This window comes from Canis lupus, chromosome 18, assembly GCF_011100685.1.
Source record: "Canis lupus familiaris isolate Mischka breed German Shepherd chromosome 18, alternate assembly UU_Cfam_GSD_1.0, whole genome shotgun sequence".
Classification (NCBI taxonomy): domain Eukaryota; kingdom Metazoa; phylum Chordata; class Mammalia; order Carnivora; family Canidae; genus Canis; species Canis lupus.
In genome coordinates, this window is record NC_049239.1 from 13,844,588 (window position 1) to 13,862,571 (window position 17,984).

Here is a 17,984-nt window from a genome sequence, read left to right on the forward strand (position 1 = left end):
CTGATTAAGCGCCAGATCTTGTTCTCAGTGCTTTAATATTACTGATTAATTTCTGCTATGTTGTAAATGCTTTTATTACTATACCCATTAGATGAGAGAAACTCCAAGAGTGAGGTGCTTATTCCCTTATCTTCTCAATGTTTCTTAGTTTATTTATTTATTTATTTTTTAAATTTTTATTTATTTATGATAGAGAGAGAGAGGCAGAGACGTAGGCAGAGGGAGAAGCAGGCTCCATGCACCGGGAGCCCGACGTGGGATTCGATCCCGGGTCTCCAGGATCGCGCCCTGGGCCAAAGGCAGGCGCTAAACCGCTGCGCCACCCAGGGATCCCTGTTTCTTAGTTTAAATTTTCAAGAGAAAGACTCCTTAATTTTCTATACCAGGACCCATCATAGGTCATTAGCCAAGCTGTGGATTGGCTCGTATTCAGCTATAATCCCGTGAGGTCACAGTCCCTTAGAACAAAGCAGAGTTCCATAGGCTGGACTGTGATGGGTCAGGCACCACGGCTGATACATTTGGTACATCCTCCAAATGATACACGTGTGCAGTGCTTTCTGTTTCCTTTCATGTTTGCTCCTGGATGAGAAACCTATGTCTACTTTGGGGTTCTGAGTATGAGCAAATGAACATCAACAAAACTTCTTAAGGGCAGAACCAACCTGTTGTAAGAGACACAGGTGAACTCATATGGGATCAGGGATCTCTGCTGTACCAGTGCCCCTAAAAAATATTTAAGAGGCTCACCAGATTTGCTCGGCTGACCAGCAAGCTTTACCTGGTTGGCCTATCAAAGACTAAGCTTTCAGGTTTAATGGTGGGTGTGATAATGGGGTTAAGTAGTTGAAGCGTTGGAGGAAGGTGAGAAAATATAACCAAATGGACATATCCTGAAAATAGGGTGGCATTGACACCCAGAGGATTACGAGTCTGTAGACCCATCTTTCTTCCCCTCCCCAACTTTACCGGCTCCTAAAAGGAAATGTTTTTCTGTCACACTGCCAGGGACAAACCTCATTGTTTGTTTTAAGAGAACACTCCATTAATTCTGCAGTATAGAAAGGGAGTTGGAGTTTTGCATTGGTCTGTGAACATCTCAAATATTTACGCATTACACTGGTGAATTTTAAGGTGTTAGTATTACTCATGCTTTTGTGAAAGCTGTCTGTAGGAAAATTCGACTGTTGAGGGAATCTAAAAACACCTGAATCTTTTAAGATCATCAAGAATTAACCAGTTTTCCATCTGAGTCTCTTTGGCTTACTTTTGAAAGCTTCCTCTGCTTTGCAGGCTTATCGTTGTTCTTTCTTTTATAGGATGCAAATCTTCCACTGAAAAGAGATCTAAATGCGGGAGCATTGGGAGACTTGAGTGTTGTTTTTACCAGGAAACCAAACTGGAGGAAGATGATGGATAACTGTGAGCAGAAGACCTCGTATTTAGATGACTGTTTATGATTTACATTTTATTCAAATTCTTAGGAGTTCTTGGAAATAAACACAGAAAGCTTTGGGAAACCACCAGCTAAATACCAATGCCGATGGAGGACACTTATCCTACTCTGCTTTGTATCTGGATTATTTGTGGCCATTTCCAACTCATTAGGTTCCAAGACCGTTGAGAGTTGTGTCTAAGTTATGTTATGTTCTTAGCCCCCATGGTGCTTCATATAATATATAATAATCATTGTGCCTAAACAGACTTTCATTTAAAGACAAAAGTTTTTTCCCCTATGTTGGAAAAAATGAAGATCTTATCAGCAGAGGACTCTAGAAGAAGCACACGGTAAACAGAGCATAATCACGGCTAAAGGCTCTTTCAGTGTGACAAGCTCTTACTGCTTTAAAATAATATATATTGGGGCGCCTGGGTAGCTCAGTCAGTTAAGTGGCTGCCTTTGGCTCAGGTCATGATCCTGGGGTCCTGGGATCCAGCCCTGCATGGGGCTCCCTGCTCAGTAGGGAGTCTGCTTCTCCCGCTGCCTCTGTGTGCATGCTCTCTCTCAAAAAAATAAAATCTTTATTTAAAAAATATCTATTAAAATAATATAGAATTATTCTATTATTGAACTTTTGAGATGAAGGATGGCTCAACCAGAACTCTCTAGGAGAGCTTCGGAGGCAATCTATAGAGAGTACAACCTGAAGGCATGCTACTGTCTAAATTTGTTGGGTAGAAGAGAGCAAAACTGGCAGAGCTCCCAATTAAAAGCCTCTTACTTTTTACCTGCCACCCTTCACTTCCTCCTTTCTGTCTTCTCGGAGAGCTCTTTGTAGTTATCTTTTCCTCACACTCTCCAGCCACTGGTTTCAGATTTTCAGATTTTCACAAGGTTCTAGTACATTTAAAAGTCTGCTAATACTATAGTATGTGAGGCATCAGGCAAAGAGAAGGTAAGAACTTTATTTTTTTTTGAAAGATTTTATTTATTTATTCACGAGAGACACACACAGAGAGAGGCAGAGACTTAGGCAGAGGGAGAAGCAGGCTCCCTGCAGGGAGCCCTATGTGGGACTCGATCCCAGGACCCTGGGATCATGACCTGAGGCCAAGGCAGAAGCTCAACCATTGAGCCACTAGGTGTCCCTAGAAGGTAAGAACTTTAAATGAAGGCCCCTAAAAGCATGCTGGGAAGGGGGTGGGGAAGGACCTTTGGGTTTGGGAAAACTGTAAAATTGTAATCAACATCTTATCATTTTTTAAAAATGATGCTATTGTCATTGGGTCATACTTTTCCTTTTGTGTATAAGCTCAGTTATCACACAGTAGCTCATGAAGTTGATGGGAGCAGATAACCTCATTTTAGAAATAGCACCAGGGAGAAATGAAAGCAGGGAGAAAGAAACTCATTTGGATAGCACCACTCTTGTCCTAAATTAAGATGTGAGATTTCCACTCAGCCTTTGCAGTAAGGAACCAAGCCTGAGATGAAACCAGTAGAGTAAAGGCATAATATATTAGCACCAGGGTCTTGTTTCTAGAATAGAAAGAGAAACCCCCAGAAAAATAGGAAACACAGTCATTACTATATTAATCTTTTCTCCTCAAGGGAGATTAATTTTAGCCTAAAATCTAACATGAGGTTGGTCTTAGAGAAGACTCTTATTTGTTGATTCCTGGAATTGTTGTCACAACTGAAATAGTTTATTGAGGTGCCTGATGGATGCTCCTTTACTTTAGGGCCTAACAACAATAGATTTCCAGCTAGTGTTACTATATAGAGAAGGTAGATAAATTGACTTAATAAATTCTGGTTGGGGTACCTGGGTGGCTCAGTGGATTAAATGTCTGACTCTTGATTTTAGGTCAGGTCATGATCTCAGGGTTGTGAAATTGAGCCCTGCGATTGGCTCTGTGCTGGGCGTGAAGCTTGCCTCGGATTCTGTCTCTCCCTCTCTCTCTGCCCCTCCCTGTTTGTGCACTCTTTAAAAAATGAAAAACTTGGATCCCTGGGTGGCTCAGCGGTTTAGCACCTGCCTTCAGCCCAGGGCATCATCCTGGAGTCCCGGGATCTAGTCCCACATCGGGCTCCCTGCGTGGAGCCTACTTCTCCCTCTGCCTGTGTCTCTGCCTCTCTCTCTCTGTGTCTCTCATGAATAAATAAATAAAATCTTTAAAAAAAGGAAAACTAAACATAAATAAATAAATAATTCTTGTTGACTCTTCAGATCTTCTGGACCATTGATGTTCCCTGGTGTTGTCACTTGCTTACTATTTTTTTTTTGCTTTTTTTAATATAAAAGTTTTATTGAGTGCTCGCTTCGGCAGCACATATACTAAAATATAAAAGTTTTATTGAGCTATAATTCACATACCATACAATTCACCCATTGAAAGTATACAACTATATATGCTCACAGAGTTGTGTAACTGTTATCACAATCAAATTTAGTACATTTTTCATCACCTCAAAAAAAAAATCCCATGACCATTAACAGTCCACTGCTCTGTTTCCCCCCTACCACTATCCCCTCACTAACCACTTACTAACCACTAATCTACTTTTTTTGTCTCTGTAGATTTACCACATCTGCACATTTAATATAAATGAAATCATATAATATGTGGTCTTTTGTGACTGGCTTCTTTCACACAAACAGTGTGTTGTTTGTGATACATGCTGTAGCACGTATCAGGGCTTCGTTCTTTTTTGTTGCTGAATAATATGCCATTGTACATTTTTAATTCATTCATCAACTGGTGAGTCTTGAGTTGTTTCTAATTTTTGCCTATTATGAATAATGCTGCTCTGAACATTTTGTTCTGGTTTTTATGTGAATATAGGTTTTCATTTCTCTTGGTATATACCTAAGGGTGGAACTGCCAGGTCATATGGTAATTCGATGTTCAGTTTTTTGAGGAAGTGCTGTCTTCCAAAGCAGCAGGGCCATTTTCCATTCCTACCAGCAGTATATGAGGATTCCGATGTCTCCACATCCTCACCAACCTTGTTGTTCTCTTTGTGATTATTGCCATTCTAGTGAGTAGGATGTGGTATTTCATGTGGGTTTGATTTACATTTCTTGAAGGCTAGTGATATTGAGCATCTTTTCGTGTGCTTATTGACTATTTAATATTTTCTTTGAAGAAATGACTATTTAGATCCTTTGTCCATTTTCAAATTGGGCTCTCAGTTCTAGTCAATTGATCAATATGTCTATCCTTATGCCAGTACCACATGGTCTTCATTACTGTACATTTGCAGTCAGTTTAGAAACTGGGTAATATGGATCCTTCAACCTTGTTCTTCCTCTTTGAAATTGTTTTGGTTATCCTGGGTTCCTTGCATGTCCACATTAGGATCAGCTTGTCAATTTCTATAACAAAGCCAGCTGGGATTTTGATGAAGACTGTGTTGGTTCTGTGATTAATTTGAGGAGTATTGCCATCTTAACAATATTGTCTTCTGATCCATGAATACGGGTTCTATGTTTATTTAGCTCTCCTTTAATTTCTCTCTTTTTAAAAATATTTATTTATTTGAGAGAGAGAAAGAGAGAGAGAGAGATAGCAAAAGAGAGCTTGAGTGCAGCGGGGGAGAGGGAGAAGCAGGCTCTCTGCTGAGCATGGAGCCCAAAGGGGGGGCTCGATCTCAGGGACTCTGGGATTATGACCTGAGCTGAAGGCAGACACTTAACTGACTGAGACACCCAGGTGCCCCTTATTTAACTTATTTCAATAATGTTTTTGCAATTTTCATAGTATAAGTTTTGCACCTCATTTTTAAATTTGTTCCTAAGTATTTTATTCTTCTCTGTGTTATGGTAAATGGAATTTTTTTCTTTCAGATTATTCCTTGCAAGTGTATAGAAACACAATTGAATTTTGTACATTTGATTCACTTTTGCTCTAAGATAACACTTATGCTGGTAACAAAAAACACCTACAAGAAATACTGCTTGTTCTAAATAGATTGTTCTAATGAAGTAGCACATTATTAGCCAAGCAGTGGCTCTGTTTCAGCCTGAGGACCGAAATATCTCATTAAAAAGCAGATACATAATGCAGAGGCATTTAAAGGTATCATATCCATCCCATAGATGGCTTTTGATGCTTAAGTACCTCCCGGAGCAGGTAAATAGCATTGTTTATGTCTATTTGTTCTAGATAAAGACAACTTTCTACTAATTGTCTTCATTTTCTCCAGCAACAGCTAATAATTACCTAAGTACTGGCACCCCAATTCTCTTCTTTCGAGTTTTGACTGAGACGTCAATTCCTCAGAAGGTCTTTCCTGACCCATCTATGTCATAATTGCATTTCTTTGGTAACACATCACCTAGTTTATTGCCTTAATCACACCTCCTACAATCTGTAATTATCTCATTTGTTTAGTGTTTGTCTGTACTACACAGTCTAAGTCCATGAAGATGGGGATTTTTCCTGTATTTGCTTGCTACAGAATTTCTAATGACTAACACCACTAATTTTTGGTCCACCAGGGAATAAATGGATTTTCCAACTACAAAAACATAGCATTGATAACTACTAAACATGCAAAGCAATAAACAAATGGCACTGACATTGCACTTGTGAATGCTTTTATATATACCTGGAAAAACTGTAGAGATAAGAATAAGAGGGTCAGAAAGACGCACTCATTAGCTAAGTGCCTCAACTTCTCACATGAGCCTCAAAGCCTGGGTTCAAATTCAGCTTCCTACAAAAAAAATGATCAGTTAGTATGTACCATGATCCTTCGGAGTTGCCCCTCCTCAATAGGTTAACACTCGGATGTTAGATTTGCAAGTGTCCATATTTTATGGCTGTTTTGGGAAAGTTTATGAGAGGATTTTCTTTGAATCTGGGTACATTTTAAATTCTAACAATTCTAGTTGTCAGAGTATTATTCATTTGATTATTTAGTCTAGTTAGACATCCTGAAATCCTTCATTCTATTCTGTAGTTTCTATATCCGTCCAGATTTGTGTAACTTCAAAATATCCCCAAGTTAATTGACATGCTCAGTGAAGACAAAATATTATAAGAATTCAAAATATGCCTTACATATTTCACTAAGATAAATATAACTTCTTATGAGCGTTCCAGGAAATTTTAGGAAAAGGAAATGCAGCTTTAGTTATCAATCAACAGCATATTTCATGTTATTTACAGAACCAGAGGGTTGAATTTAGAAGGCAGGGCCGCTAACGAAATGATGAGCTTTTATCGAGCTTTGCAGGTGAGCTGATGGGAGTTCTTGCTTACACAAATCCTATGGTAATTTGGATTTGTGGTTCCATTTTCCTTTTAAGAAGAGCAAAGTCCAGGAAGGATAAGAATCATTCATCAGCGATAAACATTTAAAGAACTTGAGCTCTTATGTTTCAGAAAATTTAGAAAGCCAGCTGATTCACGAAAGTCTTTTCATACCTAATATTTAATCCAGATTAACTAGGGAACATGATTTTTCCCCAAATGTGAACCAGAAAAAAATACAAGTAGGAGACTTAATTACTCTTTCTCTGAAGGAATTCCAAAGATTTCACATGGTGTCAGGCATACAAATGTTTGATGATCATATTGAAAGAGAAAGGACATTATCTTGAAAATAGATTGGGTACTTTCAGCCTTGACCTCATGGCACGTTAAGGGTTGAGGATGACTTCAAGTGGACTTGGGGAGAGTGTTTTGGAGGCCTTGCTTAGTAAGGGAATCTGGAGTAAGTGCTGTTGTGGCTAACATTTCTTTCTCTTGCTTATACAAGACTAGTCAGTATTATAATTGTACTGCCTGTCCTGATCTAGGAAAAAGAATCAGGCAGTCTCTTCCATGTTTTAGAACGATATCCCCTTTCCCAGTGTGATTTGCTTGATTTTCATCTGCTCTATTGATGTTGGACATGGGGAAGGATCTTGAGACCAGGATATTCAACCGATGCCCTAAAATGTTAAGAGTCCCCAAGGAAGAAGTAAAGTAGACCTCCCAAGTTAAGCATCCTTAAATTAGAGCCAAAAGTTAAAGAAGCAGGCTGATTTCTTTCAGATAACAACCCTGGTTGTTATGGAGATGGGAGGGGGAGGAAACAGGAGGATTGTGAAATGTGCTGTGGAAGAAGGGGTTACTTATATAAGCTGGTAGCTCATAATATACCCCTTAAGCTAGGTAGGAATCATTCTCGAACCTGGCTCCCATGGTACTTTGGGAATTTGGTATCAATAATTTCCTAAAATTCTGCAAAACTGATGGTTCTTTTTTTGGTAACCTTACCCCAAAACTCTAAAAGATCACAGCTAGAGAAAAAGGCCCTGGAATTGACACTAACCTCCACTGTTCTTTCCCAGGTCATTTTTATTCTGATCTGAACATGGCTGCATTGAGAATTCAGCTTCAAATCACTTATAATGATTAGTGAGTTGCCTGAGAAATCCCCATCACCCATCCTGGTATACATACACTATGGGACTTCCTCCACTTCCCTTTGATAAGCCAGTCTTTGCAAATGCTTTAAAAGATGCCAAAAGCCACCTGGGCTTATTTTTCTCCTAGAACCAGGCAGTAAAGATAGACTTGATACTACGTAATTGTAAGCAAAACAAGCTCAACCATTGCTCCTGAGCTACAGCTGCAGAGCCCTGGCCTTGACCCTTTAATGAATGGCCCCGGGCGGGGGCGGGGGAACAATCTTCAGGCAGCTTCTGGGGAGGGTGCGTGTGCGAATTTCTTTAGAAAAAGGTTTCCAGGGAAACCATATAACTTCTATTTTTTTTTTCTTAAATGTATTAAGCACTAAACGTGCCTGCTTGTGCCTGGATTTTTCACTTGAAGTCAGGAGCTGCTGAAGAAGGGTGTTTGCATGAAACACACCTACATAGCCAGAAATCATTTTTATGCTTCCTTCACTAAAATGTCACTTGCACACTCAGCTGGGGAGAATTAAGTGACCTGGGTTCATCTGTGGGGTGAAAGCTAGGGAAGATGAAATCTAGTTGCTTGAATTGCCTTTCTTCCGTGTCAGCATGATGGTTATTGAGAAATGATAGTCATGTCCTATGTCCTTTAGACAATGTAGACAATAGAATGTCTTTCTGTATATTGTTTAATATGTAAAGAAATATTCAAAAAGTAAAAAAAGAAAAATAAAACAAATAAAACAAATAAATAAATATTCAAGCAAGGCGCACCCGGGTGGCTCAGCGGTTGAGGAGACGTCTGCCTTTGGCCCAGGCGGGTCCTGGGATCGAGTCCCTCCATGGGGCTCCCTGCAGGGAGCCTGCTTCTCCCTCTATGTCTCTGCCTCTCTCTGTGTGTGTCTCTCATGAATAAATAAATTTTAAACAGTCTTTAAAAAAAAAGGAATATTCAAGAGGAAAAACCACATTAAACTTGGCCAAAGTGTTCCTACACCTACATATCCCGTCTCGCGGCCAAAGACCCTCAGGAAGCGGGCGCGGTACTCTGCCCCTGTCTCCAGGGGAGTAGAAGCCGCCACGTGGCCCCGCCCCCCTGGTCGGAAATGATTGGCCTAGAGGTGGACAAGCCGAGCCAATCATAGCCTTCCTTGGAGTTTAATTGGACCGTGGAGATGCTGGGGGTTCAAGGTAGACGTTGCCACCGCGGGAGGGCTGAGGCGGGCGGTGCTTAGGGACCTGCCCGAGCCCGCGGAGGAGAGGGGTGCGGGCCCGGACGGGGGGATGCGCGCGCGGAGGAGGAAGGTAAGGCCGAGGGACGAGGGACGGAGGGAGGCTGGAAAGCCTCGATGCTTTTTTAATTCCTATTTCTTTGGGAAGCTTGGATGTACTTTTTTTTTTTTTTTGGATGTACTTCTTGATTCAAGGTTTTATGAGACAGATTCATCTCCTTAAAATAAATCCCACTTTGTTCTTAAGTTAGAGTGGATTTTCTGTGACTTCCAGTGAAAAGGCCTCTCGTACGACACCCAGCTTCGACCTCCACGGGCCTGAGAGGTGGGTGCGCGGCCCTAGGGAGGCTCTTGGCGCCGGGTGGGGCCGCCTGCAGGAGATGCGCTTGGCACCCCGTGGTGGGTTCTGGTGGCGGTGTCCACGAGGTTCCCCCAGCCTTTTTTTTTTTTTTTTATGGACCTGACCCTGACCAGGCTGGCCAGAGAAGGGCTAGGATTGAGGAGGTTCAGGATGGTGCCGGAGAGGGAGACTTCTGGGGTTAGGGGGACGTCAGGTCCCACAACACAACAGTGGATGTAGAAGGAACCCGATGCAGAGTCTTGCTCCACCTCTTCTTTGAACAAATGAGCATCGTGCAGCCCAGAGGGGCTGACAGGTGTGGAGCCAGGACTCCTCACCTCCAGCAGGGTGTTCTGTCCCCAACCCCGTTCGCCCTCTAGCACTTTCTTTCTTTTCTAAAGATTTTATTTATTTATTCATGAGAGACACAGAGAGAGGCAGAGACACAGGCAGAGGGAGAAGCAGGCTCCAAGCAGGGAGCCCGATGCGGAGACTCGATCCCGGGTCTCCAGGATCACACCCCAAGCCAAAGGCAGCGCCAAACCGCTGGGCCACCGGGGCTGCCCTCCTCTAGCACTTTCTTCATGCACAGAGTATTTAGATTCCTTTGGAGGGAAGGAAAAAAAATTCTCTGCCCTCTGAGTGTCTCCAGCTGGGCCTAGGAATGACCCCATAAGACAAGTTAACCGGTGAAAAGCATACAAGTCTTATTAAGTTTTAAGGTATACATGAGGGCTTTGTAAGAGAATGAGGACCCGCAGAAGTGACCAGAACAGAAAGCTTTGATACCTTCTAGATAAAGAAATGGTACATTTGGGAAGAAATGGCAAGGCAAAGGAGTTTGGGGCAGGGGCAGTAAATTGTGGGGCGGTGACTGAGAGATACGTTGGTGCGGGAAGCCAGTGGAACATGAGCATCATGTTAGTGTATTTGTACGGATCCGTCTCGGTGGTGATTCCCACGCCTCTGGTGATAAGGATGCGCTTTCCTCCTGATACGGTGAGGGCGGGCATCTCTCTCAGGGAAGCTTTTATGAAAGGGGGACCCCAAAGCATTCTTCTATCTGCTGTTTCTCAAGTGTTTCCAGTTAAAAATAATATGCCAAAGTGGCATATCTTGGGGTGGCATGTTATAAACTCCTTCACCTGAGTTCTTCCCTTCTGCAAGATTTTCGGAATACACCTAATCAAGTACTTATACCACATATACAGCTGGGGATTTTTATGGTGCTTATAATGAAATTAGATGTTTATTTTAATTTTTAAAGCAAGTTGGGGAAAAATATGTGTCCATAGGTGAAGGGAATGAGTAATTGCTTCCCCCCCCCCACCCCCCACCCCAGTAGACCTGTATGTATGGTGTTTGTCTAACTTCCAAGTAACTTCTCTTAGCCTGTGCTTGTTCTGACAGCAAATAAGCCATGATAACATACCAGGGTCACCTGAACTTATTTCACATGTGTAGAAACATGATAAAATCTAAGTTTTGTCTTTGTAGCACAGGACCCCTTAAATCACATTGATTGCACATATGATTTCCAAATTTACTTTTTTTTTTAAATATTTTATTTATTTGAGAGAGAGAGAGAGCATGAGCACAAGGGGGGGCAGAGGCAGAGGGAAAAGCGGACTCCCTGCTGACCAGGGAGCCCGATGCGGGGCTCAATCCCAGGACCCTGGGATCATGACCTGAGCTGAAGGCAGGTGCTTCACCAACTGAGCCACCCAGGGCCCCCTCAAATTTACTTCTTAAAATGTTTCTTTCTTGATCCTTATGTACTCTGTGGGAGGTTACGAGCCACAGTTTTGTTCTTGTTATGCCTGTGCTGTGTGTCCTGGTTCACACCACTCTCTTGCCTCATCTGTTGCAGAGGCCTCTGGGGGAACCCATGTATTGCATTTGCTTCAAAAAACTGTCTCTAGAATTCCCTTTTTATTTTGCAGTGGACAGGATTTTTTTTTTTTTTTTTTTTGCCAGCTTTGTGCCCATTTCTCTTTCTTTTAAAAACAGCACTTGGATTTTCCTTTGAGGACCCAGCCCTCTTGAGTGAGTGGAGTTTGGGTAGGGCTGCCCCCCCCCCCCCCATCCAAAGATGGGCACTACATTCCCCTGGCCATAGCATTTACTTTGTTAATGGGGGGTGTTCATTATCCAGAAAGATTCATCTACCAGAGCTCTGGTGGAACTATTGGGGAAGAAGCCCTCTCTTCTCACAAGGGACCGAGCCTAAGCCCCTGGGATGGAAGTCTTACTTGCTGATGGCCAACTTTGCCATAGTGTGGAGAGATTCCCCATGAGAAAGAAGAAGGGGAAAGTAGTCCTGAGAGATGATATCATTTATTCTTTGGCACCAGCTGAGCCTGAAGCCAGATGCACCTCTTTACTTTCCAGTCGAGTGAACCAATACATTCTCTTTTGCTTAAGCCAATTTGAATTGGGTTTCACTTACTAGCAGCCTAAAGCATGCTGGCTAATGCATGGCCAAAGCTGTTGTCCTTAAGCGGCATTCGTGCTTCTCTATTGCATGCAGAATAAGTCCTCCCATTTTTGGCTTCAAGGCTTTTTATGATATTCCCCATTTAGCCCCTGCTTTCCATTCATTTGCCATACAGCTGACCCTCCTGGGGTGGTGGGTCTTTTTTTTTTTTTTTTTCTTTTTTAAGATTTTAAGATGCAGAGAGAGAGGGGCAGAGACACAGGCAGAGGAGAAGCAGGGAGCCCGACGCGGGACTCGATCCCGGGACCACAGGGACCCGCCCCGGGCCGAAGGCGGCGCTAAGCCGCTGAGCCCCCACCCCCGGGCTGCCCTGGACTCTCTACCTGTGTGACAGCGGGACGCGCCCTGGCCTCGCGTCCCCGCCCCCTCCCGGAGCAGGTGGCCCAGAGGCCGGGCCTTCGGGGGCGCCCGCTGCGGCCGCCAGGTGGCGCTCCCCGGCCCTGTTGCCCGGCCCCGCCGAGGCCTGTGCACCTTGTGGACTTGGGCTCGCTCTTCCCGCTGATTTCCACGTGGACGCGGGTGATCCTGAACCATCTGAGCTGCCTGCGTCGGGGAAGGGCGGTGACGGCTGTTGGAACGGCGGCCGTGGGCCTGGGCTCACCTCCCGTGAGTGGTTCTTGGAGTTTCCACTTGGCTTGATGCTTGCCTTGAACTTGCATCTTTGGTTTTTTTCCTTTTTTAAAAAATTATTTATTTATCATCTATTCATGATAGACAGAGGGGGGAGGGCAGAGACCCAGGCAGAGGGAGAAGCAGGCTCCACGCAGGGAGCCCGACGCGGGACTCGACCCCGGGTCTCCAGGATCAGGCCCTGGGCTGCAGGCAGGTTTTCAACCACCGAGCCACCCAGGCGTCCCTGAACTGGCATCTTTGAATAAGTTAGAAGATAGAGGGGAATGAGAAGAAAAAGTGGGAAAGCCAGTTGACACTTGGTTCAGAGGGCACCAGCGGACTCGCTCCTTCCTCCTCCTCCTCGTCCTTTTCTAGAGTGAAATGCTGTTCTGGAAGGGCTCTCTGATGACCTCGGGTGTTCCTGTGCTCCCCTTCTCTCCTCTTCCCCCCCTGCTGGGGGCACTTGAGCACAGCTCTAAGATCCCTGCAAAAAAGGAGCTGATGTTTAAAAAAGTTGGATATCAAAACATAAATAAATAAAAAAAAATAGAAAGTTGGGTATCTATACAAGTATGCAAAACACGCCTGGCGTGAGTTATGTCTTTGTATTTGTACGGATACGTCAAACTTTTTGGTCTGCACGTTTCCTGACAAGGCTGGAAGTAGCAGACTTTATACACACGGATTATTCTTAGATTAGTGGCTGCAGCTGCCGTTTACAAATCCTGGCGATGTTTATGACTCTGCTGTTTTTAGGTTCCACTAACATTGCCAAGCAGCTACTCTGTGCCAGGCACTGTGCTACGTACATTAATTCCTTTGTCTTTTTGAATCCTTTTTTTTTTTTTTTAAAGATTTCATTTATTTATTCATGAGAGACACACACACACAGAGAGAGAGAGAGAGGCAGAGACACAGGCAGAGGGAGAAGCAGGCTCCATGCAGGGAGCCTGATACAGGATTCGATCCCAGGACCTCAGGATCACACCTTGAGCCAAAGGCAGACACTCAACCACTGAGCCACCCAGGGGTCCCTACATTCTGTAAAGTTGATGGGGGGAAAGTTAAGTAGGAATTAGTAGCCTTGACACTTGATTCCAGGTCCTCTAACTTTCCATAGGTCCAGAACCCATGGATAATGTGCATTGATTAGACTAACTCATCAGGGAAGGATGTTATTTTAAAGCTATCAAAAAAAAAAAAAAAAAAAAAAAAGCTATCCTTGGGGGCGCCTGGGTGGCTCACTTGGTTAAGCATCTGCCTTCCGCTCAGATCATGATCTCAGAGTCCTGGGTTTGAGCCCAGGTTGGGCTCCCTGCTCAGTGGGGAGCCTGCTTCTCCCTCTCCCTCTGCCCCTCCTGCTCCCTGAGCTCATTCTCTCTCAAATACATAAAATCTTTTTTTTTTAAATTTTAAAAAACGTTTTAAAAAAGATTTTATTTATTTATTCATGAGAGACACAGAGAGAGAGGGGCAGAGACACAGGCAGAGGGAGAAGCAGGCCCCATGCAGGGAGCCTGACGTGGGACTTGATCCCAGGCCTCCAGGATCACGCCCTGGGCTGACGGCGGTGCTAAACCGCTGAGCCACTCAGGCTGCCCAAACACATAAAATTTTTTTTTTCCAAACACATAAAATCTTAAACAAAAAAGGATACCCTTGGTATCTAATATTGACACAGAGCGGAAATTATTTCTCCTTTGAAGTCCTCACGGGAAGACATCGTATTTAGAAAGTTACTCAGATTTCCATCAGTTCTTGGAGAAGTCAGAGTCCAAGGATGGTGCCTTAGAACTTCTTGTTTTGATTTCTGGAGATTCTTCAGCCTTTCTTAAGAAGGAGCATGGAAATGGTGGCTTTCATTTATTGAGCAACCTGACATTCTAGCTTCACTTTCATTATTTCATTTAATCTACAGCAATTTTGTGAATGAGGTACTACTGTTTTCCCAGTTTACAGAGTAGAGAGCTAATGCTTAGATTAGACAAATCTTTTTTTTTAAAGATTTTATTTATTCATATGAGAGAGAGAGAGAGAGGCAGAGACACAGGCAGAGGGAGAAGCAGGCTCCATGCAGGGAGCCTGATGTGGGACTTGATCCCAGATCCTGGGATCTCGCCCCGGGCCAAAGGCAGACGCTCAAACTGTGAGCCACTCAGGTGTCCCTAGACCAGTCTTTCAAGTGGACAATGTGTACCCAATTTGGAATGATCCAAAGCCAGAGCCACTTAACTACTCTTTACTGCCTCACCTGCTCTAAACTGTCCCTGTGGCATCTGGCTTAGATTCTGAAGGGATTATCCCCACATCGCTGGCTTACAGGCCACTCTGCATCCGCAGCCACACACACTTAGTCCACATTTCCATCATGATATCTCAAGTCTCCGCAGATTAAAGGAATCAAACTGCTCTACCATTTGAAAATTTGCAGAATGTGCTTTGTCACAATGAGCAATTACTGCCTAAGTAAGGAGTTGCTTCAAAACTGAGTTCTCTCTTCTGGTTTCCAGAACCATGGACTGTGGAGAGCAGAGCCAGTGAGAGATCAGGGATTTTCCCAGTGGAAGCCCTCGTTATTTTATAGATGGGGTGTTTGGTGGCGATGCAAAAAAGACATGAGGTGGGGGTGCTGGGGACCAGTGTGGCTTTGGCCACCGTACACTTCTGGTACTGGGAGGTGCTATTGAGCCACAAGCCTGCTCATGGCTAGAAATGGTGGTGGTCATGGCAGGTGCATCTCTGAAGAGAGTAGGGACCCATTTTAACACTTAAGTGTGATCAAAAGAATTTGGAGTTTGATTCGGAGTATGAAACCTCTTAGAGGACTGTCCATCCGGTATGAAGTATGGAGAAGTGCTGGTGAGGGGCTGCTGGTGGATTCTATACTCCTTGCTATGTCCCGGTCCCCATTAAGTCCTCCAAACCAGATGACCAGTGCATTATGAACCCAGACTCAGAGGCCAGCTGCCAGAAGGAAAAAGTCCCACCAAAGCAGCAGGCAGTGAGATTTGATTTGTACTAATGAGTGGATGTAAAGAAAAAAAATCTGACACTCCTGGAAAGTGAAAATGAGGCAGTTTGCACCTCCAAGGGGGACCTCATGTGTGAGCTAGAGAGTTCAGTGTGGGCACAGGGGCTGTGGAAGTTTTGTAGAGCTGAGAAGAGCTGGACCCAGCGAGACATCCCTTCGTGACTAAACAGACAGCATCCCTGGAGGCCCCTTTCTCTAAAAGTATTGTCATTTTGGGGGGACAGATCTGGCCCGCCTTAAGGTATGGAAAGATCATAGTCAGGTAGGGTTGGGTAAGGCAGGAAACCTTGACGTAGTCCTTTATATGCCAGAAAGTTCTGACGACAGTTTGGATGTCACCTCTTGATAATTACTGATTTTGCATGATTTTTTTCTCCTTTGAGAAACAAAATTTTCTGAGCTTTTAGTGAGGCTTGATGTAAGCTAAAGGATAGGATTATCATGCAGACTGCATTGTTTGTCCAAAATCAAAAGACTATTTTTTTCCCTTTTTAAAAAAGTCAGATAATATAAAGTCGCATTTCCCAAGACGCAAGAGGAAAAAAAAAATGCAAGGTAAAAAAAAAAAAAGATCATGATTGACAGTTTGGTGTGAATATACTCTCCCAGCCTTTTAATGTTACTACAAACCTACATTTTTACTTGAAAAGGACTGTACCTAATACTGTCCTGTGACCACCTTGTTTCACTCCTCAATAGGTTATAGATCTGCATGGATGTCAATATACCTTATCTTTTCAGGGGCTTCATTGTAGTCCATTGTATGGATGTGATTCAATTAACCAATCCCCTACTGAGGGACTTTTAGGCTGTTCCTGATTTGGGGCTATATTACAAAGATTACTGGTAACCAGTCCTGCCTATAAGTATTTGCACACTTGTCCAGTGATTTCTAAAGGATAAATTCTCCGATGTGGACTTGATGGGTCAGAGAAGACATATCTTCTTAATTTTGATGAAATTTGACGAAATGCCATACATAAATGTATCAACTTGCTCTGCTTTCAACAGTGTAATAGAATGTTCTTTCTCTCAATTTATCACCAACTCTGGGCTTCACAGATCTTGGCTAATCTGATGGTGAGAGGAAACTTATCTTAATTTGCGTTTGTTTAATCAGCAGTGATTTGGGGTCTGCTGTCCTATGCTCATCGGCCACATGTATTTTTTTGGTGAATTCAGTGTTTTCTGATAAGGTATTTTTTACTTATTGTGTTACTAGACACAATAGATAGTTTTTTTTTTATCTATCAGGTAATTAGCACTTTGTCACATATTTTGCATGCAATTAAATCTTTTTCTGGTTAGCAGCAGAAAATATCAATCAGGTTTACTTACATAAACTCTGTCCCCTCCCACACCCCAAAAAGAAACCCCTACAAAGCTGATGATTGTTAACACTCTATTAGTTTCCTAGGACTGTCATAACAAAACAGTAGAGATTTATTGTCTCATAGTTCTGGAGGCTAGAAATCTGAAGTCAAGGTGTTGGCAGGGCCTTGTTCCCTTGGAAGCTTTTAGGGAAGGGCCCTTCCTTCCCTTTCTGGTCTCTTCCAGCTTCTGGAAGCCCCAGGTGTCCTGTGGTTTTAGACACTGTAATCTCTACCTCTATTACATTCTCTCTTAAGTATAGCAGTCATTGGGTCAGGGCCCACCATCATGACCTCATCCTTAGTGTATTACATCTATAGAACCTATTTCCAAATAAAATCACATTCACAGATATGGGGGTGGGGCAGGGGTTAGCATGTCAACATATCTTTTTGGGGGACACATTTCAACCCATGAGAGACACCCATAATGAAGGGTCTGCTACTGCCACCAGACTATAAACTCTTTAAGGACTGAAGCTGGGTCATTTTTGGTCCATATTCTCATCCCCAGTACTCAGCACAGAGTCTATGGCAGACACTCCATAGGGATTTCTTTCTTTATCCTTTTTTTTAAAGGTTTTATTTATTTATTTGAGAGAGAGAGCATAAGCGGGAGGGAGGGGCTGAGGGAGAAGGAAAAGCAGGCTCCCTGCTAAACAGGGAGCCCCCCCTCCACCACATGTGGGGCTCAATCCCAGGACCCTGGGATCATGACCTGAGCCAAAGGCAGACACTCAACCAACTGAGCCACCCTGGTGCCCCTCCATAAGGATTTCTTTAAGAATTTGACTTTCAGGAATATCTGAAATGCCTTCAGATAATTAATTTCTGAAAACCTTTCAGAAATTAAGAGATGTGTACAGAGGACACAAGGGGTCAATTCTTTCATTTTGAATTTACATTGAACAATTTCTCATTAAAAGGCAAATGCAGGTGGGGAGACCTGGACCATCCAGAAGAGGGAATATCTCAACTTTCTGAAGGAGTATGTTTGCAAAGGAGTGTGCTTTAAGGGCCTCTAGCATCTGTCCTAAAAAAAAATGAGT

At 43.3% G+C, this 17,984-nt stretch overlaps 1 long non-coding RNA gene across 1 annotated transcript in view; it reads left to right on the plus strand.

Annotated features, from left to right (window-relative positions):
* The first annotated feature begins 483 nt into the window (after positions 1–483).
* The window catches only part of LOC102157377, a 38,520-nt gene continuing 21,019 nt past the window's right edge, over positions 484–17,984 (plus strand). Inside the window, exons 1-2 of the long non-coding RNA XR_005373173.1 lie at positions 484–683; positions 1,320–1,788. This is a non-coding gene — a long non-coding RNA (uncharacterized LOC102157377). The remainder of the gene's footprint in view (positions 684–1,319; positions 1,789–17,984) is intronic.